Raw genomic sequence first — 21,292 nt, 5'->3', positions numbered from 1 at the left:
AGCAGTACTTTACATACGCCTGTAATACAGTGCTATGATTCACAATAGTAACCATTTTGAACACAGTGCTATTAACAGTCTTATCTACTGGAGTACCACCCAGCTACTCCACTGTAAGGTCAAAAATGCTCTTCCCCTCTCCATATGCTCCAGTTTTGGAGATTTATTGAATAAAAAAAGACAAAAGCTCTAAACATTGTGCAAACCCATGTTAAGAAATATATATAACACAAATCTAATGTGTTGGGTGACTAATAGTCTACATGTGTGCACTGCTCTTGCCAGAAAATATCAACATTTCTAAATAGTTACCACATTTACAATTAAAATAATGCATTTGCCAAATGTTTGGTTGTTTTCCTTTATTTTATTCAAACAATGATTGTTCTGGTAGAAGCACAGAATAAGATTCCATGAATATCAGAAGCAAAACAGTAGGGAAAGAGTCTAATGCCTGACAGAGCCTCATTCAGCCCTCAATCATACAATATTGCTTAGATAATATCAGGTTTGCCATTGTTGTAGGAAGCCTAACAGCATCCTAACAAGGAAAACTGAAATAAAGCTTTACATTTCGTCTCTTACAAGTCCTCTGCTTGACAGCTGTAATTCTCTGGCCACCTCCTATGCCCCATGGTTTCCAGCTCTGTCAACCTCCCATGGCCTCCATGCTCCAGTGATTGACAGAGGCAGGAGAGCAGCAGAAGTCTGCACAAACAGCACCACCGTGCTCTGCAATAGCTGGCAATGAGAAAGCTTGATACATGAATATTCCTGATGCATCATTGACTTCTCTTCTGGGACTGGTTGTTCTTACAGAAAAAAAATAGATGATCAAAGAAGGAAAAAGTCCACCCAGTATTTTCTTTAAAGAAAGTTAGAATTAAAATTGAATTGTCTTTTTTGCAGTATTCTTGTTCTTAAGCTTCCCACCTGCTTTGAGTTCAGTCAGCTGCAGCTTGGGAGGAAGGTAGGAGCTGAATCTAGGGTACTGTTAATGGAACACAGATTCCAGGAGAGACACACAAATGAAATACCTGGTGAGCTGGCAAGGATGCTAAGTCTGACTCCATGCTTGATCTACTGGCCCACTGCCTCCATGTCCATCTCCCTCATCCCATTCTAACCCTTGTGCTGCTACTAGCACCATCCTGAGCTCACGGTGAACCAGCTCTAGGAGAGAAAAAGTTATGGGTTTGGGAAGCAGAAACAATACATCACCTTTTTTTGTCATTTTCTCATGGCTGGTTCCTCAGATAGGCTCACTAGGGCATCTGATGTGTGCCAGAGCTGGAACAAGAGATGCTGGAGGTTTACATGGCCAGTAGCAGAGAAGGGGATTGGAGAGGACCATTGGTCATGGAAAGAGAAGTGAAAATAGCTCAGTCATAATGTGAAAACCCACCTGGAGGTATTAATTATCAAGGACATCTTGTGAGGGAAAGCAGAGTGTAACAGAGAGGCAAGCTGTCTATTAATCATCATTTGCTACTCTTGTGCATTCATGTGCTCGCTGCCATGTAGCATCATGCTGAGAGTACTACTTGAGAGGGCCACCAAAGGCAATGCAGTGTAGTTACAGAATGAAGATTTTGGAGATGGGAGCAGCTGGCTATGAGCCCCGGTTGCAGCTTTAGCACAGGTCCGGATGTTCAAATCTTCCTAACAAGCCTCTCTGCGCAGGCTGCAGGCTGCTGGTATGAGATGGCTGCTCCAGGAATCACACCTTTGGGATACAGTTGAACTCGCAGGGTACTTTACTTTGGGCACTGAACAGCTAAGCAGGACTTGGCTTAACTCCATCAGGTAAAAGGAGTCGAGATTTATCTAGATGAAACTCCACATATATGCTTGGTTATTTTCTCTAACGATAGTGGATTTTGTCATCTCAGTCACTTATTGTACTAGTTAATGTATGTTATTTTTACTACTTAATTTTATAGGCTTGTTCTCCTTAGACAGGAAAACAACAACAAAACCGACAAAAAAGCCTAAATGTAAAGCAAAACAATTCCAGCAAGACTAAACATCTTCAGGGTGCTATAACATCGACACTGGTCATTTAATCATACCAAGCATTACTTTTGCTGGAAGCACTGCAATACTTAAAAAAGCAAAAACATCAACTGCAAGGTTTTGCCTTTCTCTTGCCAGCATGGCTCACTTCTCCTCCATTTCAGTGCACAATTTCCCCATAGTGCTCTTAGCTCAGACTTCCAAATTTCATAAAACAGCAGTACAACTTTCAGAGCACCTGAGGTGATCTTTCCTCACTACTCACTGCCGGTAAGGGCTCAGCCAAAGGATCACGGCTGGTGTTTAAAAACACATTTTAGAGGATGAAGCAGGACCAGAAGACAATCAGAGACCTAGCAAGCACTGCCTACGTGAGATGTTTAACAGGGGAGGATAAGTGTAAAGAAACAAAGACTGAAAGAAGATACGATCAGTCTTCAAATATATAGAGAGTGTTTTTGCAAGGAGGCTGGAACAATATACCCATTTTCAGCTCCCTGGTTAGAAAGCATAAGGAAGATTCAGACTAGGATTTAAGTAACAGTTAATCAGTAGATAGTTGGTCTACAAAGTGCTCAGACCTCTGTCACTGGAGATTTTCAGAAGGCAGACAATAACATCATAATTTGCCCAGAGGTGTAGGTGATAATGCTTTGAGAACTAAAGAGCTTAGAGTTCCCCTCCAGTCCTCTGGGCCTGTGAACTGCCATGAATATCACACCGTAGATACAGCCCCAGCAGAATGGCTATGCAGCAAGGAAGGAGCTGGTGCAGACAGAAGGGTTTGTGTGTGCAAGGAGGTGGGCAAGTGAGCATAGCCTCATGGTTGCAAGGCCTTATGGTCTTCCCTCCTACTTCACAGCTCCTCAGGAGCCCAGCAGCAGGACAAGGCCAGCAACACAGACAAGACCAGCAGTACAACAAGGCCAGCAGCAGGACAAGGCCAATTGAGTGTCTCACATCAGGCATGTGGAACTGCGGGATCTACTATCTTATTCCTCACTGCAGCAGCAGAACATCTTTTACGTAAAATTAATATCAGAGCAAACTTTGGGATGTCTCTGGTAGTTTCAAGCCTCAAGTTCTGCCTAAAGGAGAGTTTATGTTGGGGATTTTTAAGAGAAGTCTGAACAGAAATCTATCTATGCCATAACAGTTCTCTCAAAGGGAAAGAAACCTCATCATTACCTAAAAAGTGATCACATTCCAAATTTATTGGAGCCACTGTGCAAAACAGTTCAACAGCTGGTTTGGTTCAGCTAAATGTTGTTCAGCTCTCACAAATTTTATGCCAGACTTTGTTTTGTTCCTCATTCCAGAGGGGCACAGTTTCTACAAGAATTATTATGAGTGAAATACAACCTTGGCCTGAGCGATTAATCTCTTCAGGAGTAGAGATCAAGGTTTGCTTATGCTGCAGCCAGGGAAGGAATATGAGTACAGACTCACTGCCTGTACATACATAAACCAGAGCCACTGGGAAGAGCATCTGTTTTGTACTTGCCGAAACCTACGCAAATCCTCACAGTTCACTTCAGATAGCATGAGTTCCAGTTATCTGACATGGCTGTGATAAACATGTGGGTTATTATGTCCTGAGTCATTGTCCAGAATAATCTTCTAATAAACTAAAACATAAAAGAAGGCATTTCTGAGACCAATGCGAAGAAGACATTGAGATTTTGCAATATCCTGATGAGCGAGGGCTGTTTACTCCAGACAAGAGACAGTAAATGCATTTTGGCCAATCCTTTATAATATTTCCCTCTAAGAACAAACACTGCTTTCTTGGACTGGGCCCAGACTGAACCAAGCGCCTTCATTGAGAGCACTTCTTCTGGCATCTGGGCACACTGGCAAAGGTGCTCAAAATGCAGTTAATGTCAATGGAAGACCATGACAGTAATCAATGCTTTTTCAGCTGTTTGCTGCTGTCCTTAAACCACAGGTCTGGATGTTTACTGATCAGAAGGCTCACCTGTTCACAAGTCAATATTCATTCATGGCAGAGTGATGTGGCTCTGGAATTCTGGAAGGCAAAAGTAATGGAGACGGGCAGGGCAATCAAAACACTATTAGTACATCTACACACTGATATCTAACCAAAATCATTTGAGTTGGAAGTCCCAGACCTCAGTACAAACCTCATGATTTATGCATGCCAAAAGCTGCTTTTGAAAGCACTCATCCTTTTACCATTTCCCAAGAGCATCAAAACGTCCGATGTCTCTCACAGAATGCAGCATATTTATTTTTCTCATTGCCCGTGAGGAGAAACTGCTTTAGTAAACCCACATGGGGTAGCAAGTAATGTTAAGCAACTGAAGTTTCTCGTTGATTACCCCATTCCATCTCCTCCATTTGGCAGAAACAGATAAGATGTGATTTTTCTACCGATTTTATTGACGTGAAAATAACCACTTTCAAAAACAGGCCTAATGAGCTAGAAATGTACAACAACAACTGAAAAAAAAAAGCTCAAAACCTGTAAATATGGACACTGAAATGCAGCTATTTGACATGCTGAGCCATAACAATGACACATGATTTATTGATTAGTTGCCATCACATGATGGAAGCACAGCTAGTCATTTAAAATACCTACATTATCTTGGAAATCTTCCTATGGAATAAAAAGGTAAAATACAGCCTCTGTGTTAGTAGTCAATACTTTATTTTTCTATCATCTTAACTGAGAAGGCATTGACGAATTCTGATTGATCTAAACCTTTTAAAGCAATAAATGCTTCTATAACTTTGTTGTACCACATTAAATTCCTACTGTCTCAGCTGTATGCTTACCTATTACTGTCCGGATAGGCTTGAATATTATGAACACAAAAAAATCTGCAATGTATGTTCTGAAAATATTAATTATCTGCTATCTGAGGATACTAGTGTGAAAAGCTGCATTATTTCCAGCATAAAATACTGAACTCTGATTTTCCACTTCTGAAAAAACACTATAATCATAAATGCTTAGCAGCAATTGTCTTCCCACAGCCTACCCCTCCATTATAAAACTAGTTTAGATATTAGTAGATGAATTTCTATTACTTTTTTCTACAGTGTAGAGATATTCACAGCAGCACACATGAGAGGTAACTAATTCCAATGGTCAGTCCCCCAAACAGATGCAGAAATAGCAGTAGCACCACGTGTAGGTTGTGGTTACGATGCATGGTAACTGACAGTGGAGCAGTGTCCTTGGAAGGTAGCTGAAGTTGGAAATGTTGGCTTGTCTGGTTCATATATATATATATACACGTGTGTGTGAGTGGGCATCTGCATGGGGAGCACTTACTCTAAAAAAAGGATGGAGAAAAAAAGGCAGGGCTAAATATCATTCATCAGCATTTTACATTCATTTTTCACTTAAGCATCATTTGACTGCAAGACTAAATTTTCTGCTGAAATTTCTCACCACCTTTTGCTTCTTTTTAGATAAATCCATCAGGAAATTCAAAGTTGTATTTAAAAAACTACAAGCATTGCCCATATGAGCCTCTCCATTACCCAAGGATCTGCTAACTGGGCTCACACGCAATCTGGTGTAACCAGGGCTGTGTCAGGATGTCAAGTTCTCACTGAGAAAGCCGATACTTTTAATAGTTTTGCACATGCATCCACACATTGCACACATCCATATAAGGCTTTCTGCAGATTCCACATGGAAATCCTATGCAGGGTCTGCTGTTTTTCTATCTCATACCTTTCTGCAGTAATTTATATCTGTAGCAAAGTATATGCAAAATGTCTGCTAAATTAAACAAAAGCAAAATTCTGGCTGGGTAACATTTTTCACAGGCGTAAACAAATCTTCTGAGTGAGGGCTAGCTAGAAAATAATGAAAAAATATCCCATTCCATGTGGTTTGTGTATTGTCTACTACCAAAGTTAAACATGAAAGAAATCCCACAACTAACTCTGGGTTATTTCACCATTGAAGATCTTTTTTCTGAACTGCTGAAAAATGGGCACTGAAAAACTCATTGACCACAAGCAATAGGCAAATATATACGAATTGATCTCCTACAGCACTCCAGTGCAAAGGGCATGAAACTCAGGATGTTTGCAGTGACACTTCACAAATCTAATAGTAACACCTTAGATGTATCTGGCACTTCTCAGCCCCCAAAAAAGTAGATCCCGGGATGATTTATGGACTGTGAACATATAAATATGTATATTTGGGTCACTTTAGTTAATGGTGGAAGACAAAGCAGTGCCCTGTCAGGACTGAAGACATCAGATTGCTCTGCGCTCAGACAGAGGGTGAAAATAAATCTGGTAGAGTCCTGGTTTACACCTTAATCAAAAGATTTAAACCATTTAGATAGAGTCCTACTTCTCAAGTTCTTCACATTCCATCATCAATACAAAATAGCAATAGCAAAGGTGCAAAGCCAGCCTGAATCTCAGCTTCTGCACTGCTTCCATCAGAAGGAACACTCACCCCTTCCCCTTCATTCTCTCTCTTCACAAGAGAGCTGAGATGAGCATGATCCAGAGGCCAGCTGTAGTGATATCTCTCTGACATGTGGGAACAGATACAACCAAAATCTGCACAAAGTGCAATTTTAATCACTTTAAAGGATCCGAGGTTCTCTTCTAGCTGTTTGGTTTGCTCTTAGGTTATCTCCATGGCCATAAGACAACAACCTTCCTTTCTAAAGGCCAATAATCAGTCATCTGGCTGTTTATCTGCCCATCAGACCCTCATGAATATGTCAGAACACATCAGCGACTTGCAAACAAATGCATAAAAGACATACAAGTCTCACACATAATTAAGTTTCATAGAATCAGAGTACAAGTGATTCAAATTCAATTTCCAACAGAGAAACGGGGAAGGAATGCAGCTGTTGACAGCTGTGCTGGGCAGCATGCTCACCATCCTGGTCCCTCCTGCCGCTGAGCAGAGACGTCACACAGGACATGAAGGAGACACAGGAGACAAGGTTATAGCAATGAGCAACTCAGATGCAAAGCCTCAGGGAACCAGGTTTCATCAGTCCTGCTGCTTGCAAGCAAGGCATTTTTAATAATGACAGGTGGAAATTCTGCTTTTTATGGGCTTTGAAGGTTTTGGCACCACAAATGGTATTATGTATGGCCATACCTCAGATAATATTGAGAACTGACACTTCTGGGAAAGGAAGAGGGAAAGAGGCACACACAGTGCACCTGGCATTAAGGACAACAGGCAGAGGAAAAACAGAAGGATGTGCTTAACAACAGACTGATGATAACAAGGTGAGGAGAGAAAGAGGGAGTGCAGAGGGAGGAAATAAATAGGAAATTGGAATCTGGACCAGTGCCCTATTCACATGCAGCCCAGTTATCTCTGTCCTTATAATGGAATGACAAGGCAGGGTTTTCCCCCTCGGTCTGTCTATGTGTGAGTGCCTCTGATAGTTAAGAATGCCAAGATGCTGGGAAGCTGCTAATCATTTGATCACTTGTTGCTCTTTTCTAAGCATTCATGTGTTTAGGATTTGATTCTATTATTTATTTATTTATTTATTTTTTAGTGAGGGTAGAACAGTCCTTCAACAGCAAACAGTTTTTCTTGTGCAGCTGTTTCTCTGGGCTGACTGGGGAGTTACTCCCTGTACCACACACTTGGGGAACTGAGCAAGCTACATGCCTGGCTGTGGGGCTGGAGGACAGCGTGCTGCCTCTAGGACAAAGAAGAGGCAGAAGACTGTTCCATGAACACACTGCTCCTCCACAAGCAGGCCCGGCTCTGAGCATTGCCATACAGCTTTATTTCAGGATAACAGAAGTCCTGCTGCAGACATCTGTGCAGAAGTGTGGGCCTCACTGCAGCTGTAGCACTGCTGCACATGCCCTCCAGAGAAGCGAGGTGCAGAGGCTGAGCAAAGCAGACAGCGCCATGGGATGGGATGCTGTGTGGCCACCTCAAGCTCGAGTTCAGCTTTATAATCCCTGTCACACCAAGCAAGGTCGAATGCACAGCACATAATCACTACGGATGGGCCAAGGATTTAGCACGGCTTCACTTCACCAGCTCCTCTCCCAAATTAAATAAACTGTCACCACTGCTCTGTCCATGTGTGTCCACAGGCATATTCCCAAGAAACACAGCCAACAGCGGACACAGGGAAGCATTCCAGCCAGAGAGAGCCATGAAGAGCATTAGGAGGTGGCTGAGGCCTAGGTTGGGCCTCAGGACCCCAATTGCAAAGCAGAGCTGCACGGCAAGCACTGCGACACAGGCGGTAGCCAGTGGGGGTGGCAGGGGTGGGTCTGCCTTGAGCAGGGAGCAGAGTGTTGGGTCTAGAGCAGGCAGGGTGGGGGCAGGTCGCAGGGCCCCCAGCCAAGGCCCAGGGGCTGAGAGTGCTGGGAGGCAGGGAGCTACAGCCAGAGTGCACAGAGAGCTGCCCGGCCGGTAATGCCAGGGCATGCTGCCAAAAGTTTGGGCACAGCCTGGCCATAAGCCCAGACATTGAAAAAGCAGCCTAGAAAGTGAGGTCTTACCAAGCCCATTAGCAGCCCACAAGTTCCTCTGTCCTGGATCCCTCCCAGGGCTTGTGGGATGCAACTAACCCAGTTTTCCTCAGGAGGTCCCATCTCCCTCCTCCTCCTCAGACTCCCCTGATTTCTTCCAGCAAGCAAAGAAGCGCAAAGTGGGGGATCCAGACCTTCCTAAGCAAACCACCAGGATTCCAGAGTTGTTCCTTCTCACCTTATGGTGGCTCAGTCCACTAGATAAGGAGCGGTAAGGCCAACAGGCAGGGTTCAGAGCTTTCTGGAGCCTGGCAAAAAGCTGGGTAGGGCTAGCAGGACCCAGCTTCCAAGCAGAACATGGGCAAAGCACCACAGCAGTGGGATTGTCTTACCCTGCTGTAACAGCTCACCACCCACGTTAGCATCTCTTCCAGCAGCCGAATGCTTTCTACCCTTGGAGTTGGGTTTTGTTTTGTATTGCTGTTCTGAGATGTGATGACAACTCCTCAGCAACTTCCCACATGCCATTTGAGAAGCACGGCTCTGACCAGCTCGTTCCTATTATTTCAACAGGAAGCCCAATGCACAAATCATTTAATGAGGCTGTGCTCCAAGTGCCAACAACGACTCATTAATTACTCCCTGCACCTCCTTGCTCCACTTCTGACTGATGGAAAGCCACTGGCCAAGTCCAAACAATTACCTAAAGCTCATGTGAGCCGTCCTCCTAAAACATCCTTCTTTTATGATAGACCATCCCTATGCTACTTAGAGTCAAGACAAACTTGACAGCTGAGAGCAGAGCAGATCTTGATACCGGAGTAACAAAGCAATGAGCTTACACACAAGCTCTCATTTGTGCGTTTCTGGGAGAGGAAAGAAGTGCCTGAGAGGAAGACCTTCAGAAACTATGTTCGCACAGAGTTTACCTGAGCAGGATAAACCCGTGGTACTTTCAGTTCACTACAAACGTTGCCTGTGACATAAACCGGGCTCCCAACTGCGGGACAGGGATTGCGGCGAACTCCGGAATCCCGCAGCAGCTCTCCCTGCTCTGAGGACGAGAGGCAACAATTGATGCTCCTACACATTCAGGAGCATCTCCAACACAACGCGGGAACGCGCCTGGTACCCCAAGGCCACGGAAAAGCGAGGAGACCCCCCGCCGCAGCCAGGCACGGCCCAGGCAGGACCACTGCCCTACTCCCAGCCCCGCGGCAGCCCGGCGCTCGGCTCCCGGCTCTGGAGCGGCGACCACGGCCCGGCCCGGTCCGGTCTCGGCTCCCGGCGGCGCTGCGCTCGGCCGCGACTCGAGGCTCCGGCGATTCCCGGCAGTTCCCGGCCCCGCGGGGGAACCCCCTGACCGCGCCTGGCCGGCGGGCGGAACAATGAGAAGAGGGGAAGGGAAAGGGAGAAAGTGCCGCTCCTTCCTCCCGCCGACCCTCCGCCTGGTTCTGCCTGCAGGAGACAGCGGAGCCTGACCAGGGCCAGGGGGTGGAGAGAGCAGAAGGAGGAGGAGGACGGAGAGAGGGAGGGAGGGAGCGAGGGAAGGAGGGACGAACGGGAGCCTCTCTCCTTCCCTGGGCTGTTTTTTTCAGTTTCCTGTCTCGCATTGTGCTCACAGCGGATATGTGCTGCGCCTACAGGTGTGTCCCCTCCTCGCAGCTTTTCTCCGGCTCCCCACCGTAGGCTTCGGCTGTCGGGGGGCGGCGGCGGATCGCGACCGCCATGTGACGATCGATCGATCCCTCTCGGGGCGCTTTTTTCTGCTCTCTCGCTGCCTCCCCTCCCTCCCTCTCTCCTCCCTTCTTTCCTTCCTCCTTCCCTCCCTTCTCTCTCCGAGGTGGCCGCAGCCGCTGCCGCCTCCGCGCTGACTCCGGCGAGGCGGCGGCGGGGCCCGCTGGGAGCAGCAGGGGCGGCCGCCGGGGGGCTGCCGGAGCGCCTCCGCCCAGCGCCGCTGCCCGCCCCGGGCTGCCGGGAGCCGCCTCCGCGCCGAGGGTCCGCGCCGCGGGTCCGCGCCGCGGGCTGCCTTCGCCGGCGTCTGCACCTGTTGAAGGTAACGCAGCCCCTTCCCTGCCGCTGCGCGTGGGGCCGGAGGTGAGCTGCCCGTTCTGTCTCCGCCTGCAGCCGCCGATCGCGGGCGCTGCAACTTCCCCCTTCCCCGCCGCGGGCAGGGCGGAGGGACGGCAGGGACGGGGCCGGTGCTGCCCGCGCCCCGGCCGGGGTTGGTTACGGAGCTTCCGAACCGGGGCTCCCGAACCGCGGCTCCGCGCTCCCAGCGTGGTTCCTCCGCCGCCGTGCAGGCGTTGCGGCCCCCCGCTGCCGGCTGCGGCTGTCCCGGTGCCCACCGAGCACCCGCTCTCCGCCCGGGTTTCGCAACGCCGGGTGCCGGACAGCCCCGGGTTCGCCGCCTGCTCACTGCGGTGCGGCCCCGCGTTCCGCCCCTCGCAACGGCCGGCTTCAGTTTGGGAGCTCAGCTGCGTTTTATTTGTGTCTCTTTGCGAAGGCAGCTTTAAACTTTCTTTCCAAACTGTTAATTAGATATACTGAGCTTCGCTCCTGGTTCGTGCCGGTGAATGAAAGTGCCGACCCGAAACAGTTGTGACTCAAAGCATAGTTATTGGGGCAGTACCGAACACCTCTGCCGTTCCCTGTTGCGATGGGCTGTACCTGCGCGTGTGACTTTGTCTTCTGGGAGGCTGCAGTGGTGGTGCCACCCGGAGACAGAAGGCACCGGGAATAAATAACCGGGGTTCTTCCTGCCTCAGACAGACCCGGGGTGAATATACGGAGAATGAACTGCAAGTTTTTGGTGCCCAACTGGGAATAGCATCGCCTTTGTTGTCGGTATGTTGCAAGGTTGCGGTCCCGTCTCTATTGCTGTTCTTGCCGTGGAATGAAAACTTGTTTGTGGAGGAACTTGGTGTTTTTGTAGCTAACGTTGTTACCTTGAATGTGATGATTAACTTCTTGAACACCAGAGGGAACTCTCAATAGGTAATTCATTCAAGAGCGATATATGCTTGTTCTGCTATTTATGTTCTCATTACAATGGAATCTAGAAGGAAGCTGGGGTCGGTAAGTAATGGGCTGCTGGCATGTACCTGGCATCACCTCTAGCTTTCCTTTTCTAGGGGTGTCAGCCCCAAAGCTGGGCTGGAAATTCTTTCTCCTGCCTTTCTAAACTTTGAAGTACACAACCAGCTTTGTGGGAGTGGGGCTGCATACTGGCTGTGGGCAGAGCAGCTGGGCAACCCGTTCTCTGTGCTCCGAGGAATGAGCTCGGCACTCCGTACCCATCCTCCTGGGATTCCGCGTTCTCTGGTGCGGGGGCTGCTGCCTGCCCTGGAAAGGCCAGAACAGAGCATGCTTCCAGCCAAAACAAAAGGGAGGAAGTCTGCTTCTGAGCCTGGCGTGGCTTGTCCCCGCTGCCTTGAATACTTGTGGTTCTCAAGCGTGGTGGGAACCAAGTCTGACTGAAGGCAGAGTAGAAACTTCTCTTTTTAAAATGCTTTTACAGTGATCTGATATAATTGAGCAAAGCTGATGTTGATCTAGCTAAACTCGAGGCTGCTTTTAGTAGTAGAGTGAAGCTCAAACATACACCTGAAGCTTTGGATGCTCTTGATAAGCAGCTGTAACAGTTTTGTTAACCAGATTTCTCTGATACTCCCAGATTGCTGACAACGCGGGAAGGGTGGCATAATAACAACACTTGTGACTCTGACTTGTGCTCCAGGAGCTGAAGCATCCAGCTGTTCCTCCTGTCCTTTTGCCAGAGGTTACTTTGCCATCCAGCCTTGTTTCCTATTGGAGCTCGAGTGTGCCAGTGTTTACAGCCTGGCACATGAAAGTGAGCTGTACTGTATGGCTGTTCATGCTAGAGCGTAATGTGGGGAAGTCCGGTAGCATGAAGCCTCCTGCTCATCTCCGTGCTGGCAGAGGGACAAGGCAGACAGCTGGGGTCAGCTAAATTGGGTGTGATCAAGAACTGGAGCCCAACTGCACTCACGTTCTTTGGAAATGGTGTTTTCCCTAGAAAATGTGACTCAGCTGAGCTACTTTCCTATTGATCCCTGTGGGGATCAGCAGCGGGAGGCAATTTTGTGCAGGAGGAGGCAGCGTGATGGTCTCGGTCACGGCACTCACCTTGCTGGGTTTCAGAAGGTAGCAGTAAGCAGCTTTCCTCTTCCCATCCTTCCTCCCACATGGATTCTGGGAATTAGCAGAAGAGTGTGTTTTCCTTTCTCTCCAAATCTTGCTTTGTGCATCTAACTGAAGAACCTACAGATATCAGTATACAAAATGTCCTCACTAGGGGCACAGCCGTTTGCTGCCTGAGTCTTCCTGCAGATATTATTGGAAGTGGCATACGGGCTTTAAATAGCTTTCCAAAAGTGGGGGTTGTTTGCCATGGGTGCATAAGCTCCCCAAATACAGATGTACATTTGAAGGGAGATCTCTTGGGGATTGGAGCTCGATAATCTTTGAGGTCCCTTCCAACGCAAGACAGTCTGTGACAGTCTTCATGAATGCCTGTGAATAACAAAAATACCAGTGACTTGTTGCTAACATGTTTGAATTCTGGCTTGCTTTTAAGTTGTTAGTACACATGTATTTTTTTAATGATGACATGATATTAATCATTTATATTTCTGTAACACCTGGATTTTGAGATGTTGCATTTGCTTTTAAAATGTTCATCATGCGAAGCACTGAATGAAGATATTTATTACAGCAGTGCCACATTCTGACTATTGAATTACAACTGTAAAATTAAAGTAACAAGCTTAAATTAGGGTTTGCAACTTTAGACTCTTGCCAGTAAGCAGTTAATGGCAACGTTAACTGCTAGAAAAGTAATTGCTGCTGTTCTTTTACTATCATTTTGTTCTCACTTTCCTCCAGTCAGACTGTTCTGTAGACGTATAATGAATACTCCCCAAAATAGCTTGGCATTGTCGCTTATGCAGTTCCTCATCAGAACCAACGTGATGAGGAGCTAATGTGCACTTCATTAAATGTGCTTGATTTATGCAAATAAAAACTGTGGGTCCTTCTTTAAGTAAAGTTAGCACCTCTTAGTGAGATGAGAGTCTAAACAACTGAAAATTGAATTAAGTAAACAAACAACTCTAATGAAGCATTCCTTCTACTTTTTTTACCTTTGTCTTTTCGACTCAGTAGTGGATTTCTATTTTGCCCTTTCTTGCAGGGTATCTCAATCTCTGTGGGATCTCCAGGTTATGGGGGGTCCTCTTCTGTTTAGATGGTTTCCAGTAGAATTAAAAAAAGACATACAGCCATCATTAGTTATAATAAAGCCAGGTGCAACTAGAATTAGTCAACTCTAACTTCAAGAGTTTTGTTTAAATATGGGGCCAGCTTGGATTTGATAGTAGGCTCTTAATTCTCGTTAAAAACAAACAAACAAACAAAAGCACCACACATAACCTGAGTGAGGTATTTAGAGGGTATCTCTTTAAGGAGTGTAATATTTAGACAGTACGTACTTTAACCTCCTACTCCTTGTTTGGTCAAAACTTGCATAGGCAAAGTGGAAATAAGGAAATGAAGTTGAGGGTCATTTATGTACCCATCAGCGGCTTACAGTTACAGAGAAGCTCCCTAACAGTCCAGAAAATTGCTTAGATTTGTCTTTAGAATGAGGCTATGGAGTCTGTTCCCCGGGGGAGGCTCTAAAGAAGCAGGTGAATGGAGGAGGTTGAGGACATGTGCTTGCCTAGCACTGGAGGGTTGGGACTTGTCCTTAGGCAGGTGGTAGTTCATGGTTATCTGTTAAAACTGAGCATTTCCTGATTTCTGTCTCTTTAGGAATAGATAGCTTTTGGATCTCTTTAAGCTTCTTTCTGTTTTGGATGGTGAAGGGAAGACTTATAACTCCCTGAAATGTCCATACCTAACAAAGATCAGCAACAACAGTTAAAACCGCCAAAGCCAAGCAACCTCTGCTTAGTCAGCCAGGTGCAGGCTGCTGCAGTGCGAGGTGGAGTTCAACCCTGGGAGTGTGTCAGCACAGCTGTGGTCACCACCACGTGCTCCTTGGGTTGTTTGGTTTCTCTTTGAAATCTAGCTTCCGTGAGCCAGTGCTGGCGCCGGGGCAGCTTGATGATTAGCTCCGTGCTGAGTTCCCTGGCAGTTGCCAGAGGACAGAGTTCACCCGGCACCTTACAAGGTACTTCTGACTGTCTTCCACCTCTGTGGTTAGCTGTCGAGCTTCTGCTTTCCTGGACTGATGCTGCATATGGAGTATTCCACCTCCTGACCATGGACAAACAGTATGGCAGTGCTGGAAAGAACTGCAAATAGGAATTTTGCTTTATTCATTCAAAGCGTGTTTTCAGAAAGCTGGTTATCTAATTATAGCCTTATTTCTACTGTTTTGCTGGCTTTTCTCAGTAACTGGTATTGCTAATTTAGGGCCACAAGTAAAGAGCAGAGGCTTTTTGGTCATTTGCAGTGAATGGATTTTGTGTTGCTTGGCAGCAGCAGTCACTTTCTTTATGCTGCAGATATGTCATCTCTTTCTTTCTGTTAGAAGTGTATTAAATCCTCGATCCTACAACAAACCAGAAAGAAGTGGAGAAACTTTGTCATTCAAGCTGTCCTTCTTGTCTTTATAGACCCATCAAGAGTGTTCTGCTAGATGAAGTACACAGGAACTGTCAATTATCAACTTGACTTCAATTTTATTTTTTTTAAATAAAATCCATGTAATTTTTAGCACTTAAGCTTAATTGTTACGGAACTTGCATTTGTTTAGAAAAAGATAAGTTGTTGCTTATTGCTGAATAGATGTGGCTAGCTTCTTTCTAGATAAGCTGGGTTAGTTCTACATGTCGGCTCAGTTTGAAGGGAACTCCTATAAACCCAACAGTAATCTTCCTGTGTCTAGAGATCATTAGGGTGATAGCTGAGTCTCACAGGTCTCCTAGAGAAGTGACATAGGAATAGTCTCACATTTCAAGCTTAACCTTCTAGCTATACTAACTGGACGTGTTTTAAATATATAGAAATTCCTGGAATATGCTCCTCACATCTTTTTTTCCCTGTGGCTTCTATGTAGCTTAAGAAGAGACAGTACCACTTCCTGACAGATGTATGCACCTGTAATTCACTTGTATGTAAAGAAGATGTAGCACTTGCATTCCTAGTTGTGTTGCTATTTAGAATTGAGGAGGGACCAATTATTTAATCTATGTAGGAAAATAATTATTATTCATGTGTCTTCATCTACAACAAGAAAGTTAAGGACAGAGAAAATGAAGTACATTGATCTGGTAAAACAAGTGCCACAGTAATGCAAGGTGAGATCACCCAGAGTTCTCTCTATCAGAATGGATATCTCTCCCTATCAGAATCAGAAAGGAAAATTTAGTCAGCTTTTTCTTAGACATCACTAGGCATACATGGCAGAAGATATGTAACACCTGGCTCACAGTAATAGGGCACAGTTTCCTTCAGCTTGTCATAGTTATTTAGTCAGTTGTTTCTCTCTAATGATTCCTGTTGCCTTCACTGCAACTGAAAGTCCAAGATATGCTGTATCTCTCTTAAATACATGAGGGGATTGTTTATGTGTCATTCATTAATATGTTGGTGTGACATTTTGAACTTGGGTGTTTTCTTCATTTAATCAATATGAGACAAATTGGTTGAAACTTAGCAGTGGGCCTGTTGAATTTTATGGCAAAAAAAAAAAAGAGGCAATTATTTAACCTCTTCAGGAAAGACATAGAGGTGCTGGTGTGGGTCCAGAGGAGGGCCACAAAGATGACCAGAGGGCTGGATTACCTCTCCTAGGAAGAAAGGATGAGGGAGCTGGGTTTGTTCAGCATGGAGAAGAAAAGGATGTGGTGAGTCCTCGTTGAAGCCTTCCAGTACTTGAAGGAGGCTTCTAAACAGGAAGGAGAGCACCCTTTTACATGGTCTGAAAGGAGAGGGGGAATGGCTTTAAATTGAAAGAGGGGAGATTTAAGTTAGACATTAGGGACAAACTTTTTAGTCAGAGTGGTGAGGCACTGGGAACTAATTGTCCAGAGAAGCTGTGGGTGCCCCATCTCTGGAGGTGCTCAAGGCCAGGTTGGATGGGATCTGGGTTAGCTGGTGAGTGGCGATTTTGCATGCAATTTTGATTCACATGCAATGGAAACTTTTCTCCTCCTAATTCACTGACAGCCCGTGTAAGTGCTAGAGGTGATCACAAGGCAGAAGCAGAGCTCTGCAGAGTGCAAGCTGCAAACCTAGGAAACCAACCAAACCTGGTTGCTTCTTGGTTTTTGTTTTTTTTTTTCCTCCCGAATGTGCTACATGAAGATACAGGTTGAATCTCGGTGGCTGTAACTCAGACACAAAGTGTCCTTGCAAGTACTCATAAGAAGTTTTTCAATAATCCCTGACTCTACAGCTGCAAAGAGGACTCTGTGAGTGAGAACGTGAGCTGTGTGCTCCAGGCATTGCCTCCTCCTGCCTACCCAAACTGTTGAGATGAAAACCCAAAAGATTTTCCTTACGTTGGCAACTGCATGACCTGGTATGCTTTTACTTACTGCAGGGAGATGCCTTTAATGTTCATTAACAGATGGTCTCTTCTTTTGACATTTTGCTGTGATGGTCTGCAGGCATTTCACAGTCCGTTGTGCATTTGATGCACTGTTCAGTAGCACTAGTGAAAATGCAGAGTAACATCATTCTGGGTTTGCTGTTCAACATCATTTTCATCTCCTTTTTTTAGCATTAGCCATGGGACTGGGTTAGTGCTTCCATGTTGCTCATTATTGCTATGTATTGTCCTACCCAGTCCAGTGTTTCTATTTATTTTTGTATCTTGGCATCCATTGACCACAATTGCCTCTTTAATAACAACAGGTGCTCCCAGTGTGATGCTTGGTTATGTGTCTATGAGGATTTCTTTATCCTTTGTGGTTTCCTTCTTAACTTCATGGTCCACTGATTTGCAAACCTACTTGCATTCCTTATTACTAGATAGATACTTCTGCATTCAGATGTCTTAAGAGTGTTTTGGCTGGAATGAGCTCAGCTTGACAAATTATTGAGATAACTCTGTGTGATATCCTTTCTATTGTTATTTACCATGCTACTAAACCATGTAATCCATTAATTTTATTGCCGAGGATGTGCTTATTTCCAGGCAGCCAATAAAACTAATAAGTGATATAGAGCATAATTCCAGTCTCTGAATTGCACAAGGAGTATTATAGTTGCATTGTGATGTTATTCAGCAATGACAACTCTGAGATCTTTCATTTAACTGCTTTTTAATCTATTTGGCATGTATTTTTTATATTCTGTTCTTAAAATCTGGTTGATTTGATGTTTGTTGACACATTGTTAAGCCTTCACTTGCTGAATTTAGCATGAAATCAATAGATTTCACCTGCCTTACTCTACCCCCTATTGCATTTATACAAATGACATGTTGGAAAATTCCTCGTTTTCTTGAAATGCCAGTTACAAAATGTTGTTGTTGTTTTGCTTAGAGTACTAAGAAGGATACTAAGAAACTCATGGAGCAGGTGATTTCTTTTCAGCTGTGCATGTTGTCCAGCCTCTTGTCTTGTATTTTAACTAAAGCATCTTTTCTTCGTCTCTCTCAGCAGGAACAAGTACACGTCAAAAGGCGCTTTGTCCTGGCAGCTATTTGCACAGAAGCCTGAGGCACTGGAGCTCCCTCTCGCTCGTGGTGGTCGTGCTGCTCAGGTGGGCTTAAGGATTTACTTGGATTGATGTTTTTTGATTTTGTTTTGGTTGTTTTGTTTTGTTTTTTTAACCCCTCTTTCTCCTTCTCAAGTGGTGTGTTGCTCACTTGAGGAAGGGGAGGTCCTCTTGTAGAGCTCAGCATTGTGGTTGGTTGGGTGCGTCAAGAGAAGAGATGGCCATAAGGAGGTTTATTTGCTTTGGCTTTAGGTGGAAATGCAACCTCAAATTAAGTTTAATAATCTGCCAGGAAAACGTATTTACTTTACATTTCTGATTGATGCTCTTTGATTTCATAGTGATTTTTATGCATACTTTTATACCGTCTGGACCTGTAGTGTAAAATGACACTAAGCAACTTTTCGTGAGTCATCTCCAAGGTAACTTAGTTATCAAAACATAGTATCTCAGTTACTCAGAGCAGCACTTTCCACTTGTCTAATTGCACTTTGACAATCTGCACTGCTTGTACTGCTGCTCTTCAAATTATTGTGTACAGGTGTGCTTGGTGAGAACTTCCCAATTTACTTTTCCCAGTTGTAGCAATTAGTCATTATCTGTTCATTTTGATCCTCGGGCCTGTGAAATAAATAAGTACATTTTAGAAATGTAAACAGCATCCTTGAAACTAAACTCTTCACGCTATTTTCTCCTACTGATAATCTGAAGAGGCAGCCTGTGTTTTCTGTTGTCTGTGGCATAATTAGTCTACTTGAATTATACTTGAATGAGAGCTCTGATATCAGAGGAGAATTTAGCAGCATCAGAAGTTTGGAGCTTTTTCATGAAGCAGCCATGAGGACTTTTCTGTACATTATTACTAAGCTTGTTAGGAGAAGAGGCTGTAAATTTGTGGTTACATGCCTGCATCCCTTCCCTCCCTCTTTCCTATTTTACCCACATCTTTCACGTACATTAATGTGACAAGGTTGTGTTGTTTGCTGCTGTGTCTCCCTCCAAAACTCCTGCAATGTGCTAATAGCATTTGCCAGACCAAACAGGCCTGTTTGCTAGCATACACAAAGTCTGGGCTGCTTTGTGTGTAGCTGCTTTTGGTGCCAGAGCACCATTTATATGATCTGCTGTATGTGGTGGAGTCTTGTAGGTTTCTTGACTGGTGACACTATGGCTTTTGGTTTTGTTTTGCACTTAGCAGATAATTTCAGTTAATCTGATTTTTTTTAATCTTTTTTTCATTGATGCTTTTTGAGGATTTTTGCAGAATCCCAAGATGAAAAATCCAGTTTAATATGAGTATTTTGTCTTAATATGTAAGTACGGCAAATGGATGCCAGTGTTCTTTCTCGACCAGGAAGGATGAAGGCCTGCTGGTTTTGTTATCTGTCCTGTTCCTTGTCCCTATGCAAAAGGAGATCTACATACCCAGATTTCCTGGCTTGAGCAGAGACTTCTGCAAGGCACTTCTACTTTAAGCCCTCTGTACCCACAAGGGTGCCCACGGCTTGCCCTGTACCAAGTGGGTTAGCAGCATGCATAGACCATCAGTCAGTGATATGGAGGCATTGGTGGCAACTCTCCTGTGAGTTGTTCCCACCATCAGTGGCCGGTAACTGCTTGGTTCCGCAACCACGACAGAAGAGCTGATCTGGCATTAAACTGTATCACATGTAGCTATTTTGTGGATTTGAAAGAAGTTATTTTAAAAGCCTGATTGCAACTGTGATGTGTTTTACAGCATGGCCACACCAAAACATGCGCCCTTACAGTTTTGGATTGAGACGCTGAAAGGGTTTAAAAAAAAAAGGGGGGGGGAAGGGGGGGGAGAGGAAGGGGGCTGGGAGGAAAAGACTATTCAAGACTCACTTTAACTGATATTTTTGCCAAATTCTTTGTACTTATCAAGCCATGGTGGTGTCTGTCTCTCTCATCCTTTCCTGCTCACCCCCTTCTGGGTGGCCCTATTAGTCAGGGAAGGGGAGGCTTTTATGAACAAAGTTTGGGTGTTGAGTTTGTGTATTCAATAACAGCAGTGCCCTTGTGTGGTTCATTTCCATTGGGAGTAATATGAGGTGGCTTTAAATTGAATACAGTCATTTTGCATGAACCTTGCTAGGTCTTTTATTCTCAAAAGATGCTCTAAGCATGGTGTCTATATGCACTTTGTGGTGGAGTGTGAGAATAGGCCAACTTTCTCAGTGCCAAATGGTTTTCTTTTTTAGCTGATGACCTCCTGTGCACTAGCAGCACATGGGCTGTGCTAGTAGTGTAGTGCTAACCATGCATGTAGTCATTTCCTTTTCCTTCTTACCTCCTTTAAGAAGACTTTGCTCTTGAATCTTGTAAATGGGGTGATAATTTCAAAGCAAACAACTTCCAGTTGCTTCTTGCCAATTTTTGCCCACAAGGTATGCAAAGTAAACAGAGCACTTGGAAAATTAGTTTCCAACCTCCCCTCCTGCTACAAAGCATCCCTGGATGTCTCTTGGCTCTTTTTAAAGTATGAGTAAAGTGAGAGCATGGAATTGTTACACCAAATTGCCTTTTAATGAATGGAGCCATTGCACAGGTGATTCATATTCTTCTTTGGGAAACTTTAGGAAAACCTTCTAAAATGTGAGGCTTTTGAAAATCTCCCCAGTTCATGTATTGAATGTAGAGCTGTTTCATTGCTTGCTGCAGTGAAAGAAAGTCAAAATATCAAGGATGAAGTGAAGGGAAATAAATATAAAGAAATAAATAAAACATGATTTTGAAGCAGATTTTGATGAAATATGAGCATTCGTAGCCCTCTTAGGCTCTTGGAGGTAACTTAAAAGAATTTCTGTGTTTGTTTGATTTAAAAACTGTATCTCTTTTTGCTGGGATGGCATAGACGCAGCACTCACAGGGCGTGATGCCTGTTATAGGATATGTATGTGCACAGCCAAGCTCTGCCCTCCAGCTGTTTTAATGCAAGGAGGAGGTATTAATAATGAATTTTAAAACTATTCTAAAAGGGAGAAAATACATATATTTTTAAATTGACTTTAAAAAGGATGCGTCTGTAAAAAGCTGACAAAGAAATGGTTAACACTTAATCTTCTTAGCTCCAGCCTTGGTATCG

At 44.7% G+C, this 21,292-nt stretch overlaps 1 protein-coding gene across 3 annotated transcripts in view; it reads left to right on the top strand.

The window, feature by feature from the left end:
- The first annotated feature begins 10,018 nt into the window (after positions 1-10,018).
- PLXNB2 (plexin B2) overlaps positions 10,019-21,292 on the top strand; it is a 249,565-nt gene continuing 238,291 nt past the window's right edge. The window contains exons 1-2 of one of the 3 annotated variants that reach the window (XM_072331745.1): positions 10,019-10,136; positions 18,132-18,231. The gene's annotated coding sequence lies outside the window, so the exon portion shown is untranslated. Of the gene's footprint in view, positions 10,137-10,522; positions 10,588-18,128; positions 18,232-21,292 lie in introns of those variants that run through there. The other 2 variants (XM_072331736.1, XM_072331754.1) reach the window with 2 other exon arrangements.

The sequence above is a fragment of the Excalfactoria chinensis genome, chromosome 1 (genome assembly GCF_039878825.1).
Source record: "Excalfactoria chinensis isolate bCotChi1 chromosome 1, bCotChi1.hap2, whole genome shotgun sequence".
Taxonomy (NCBI): Eukaryota; Metazoa; Chordata; class Aves; order Galliformes; family Phasianidae; genus Excalfactoria; species Excalfactoria chinensis.
The sequence above is the reverse complement of the archived record's forward strand: the minus strand, read 5'-3'. Positions and strand labels throughout refer to the sequence as shown.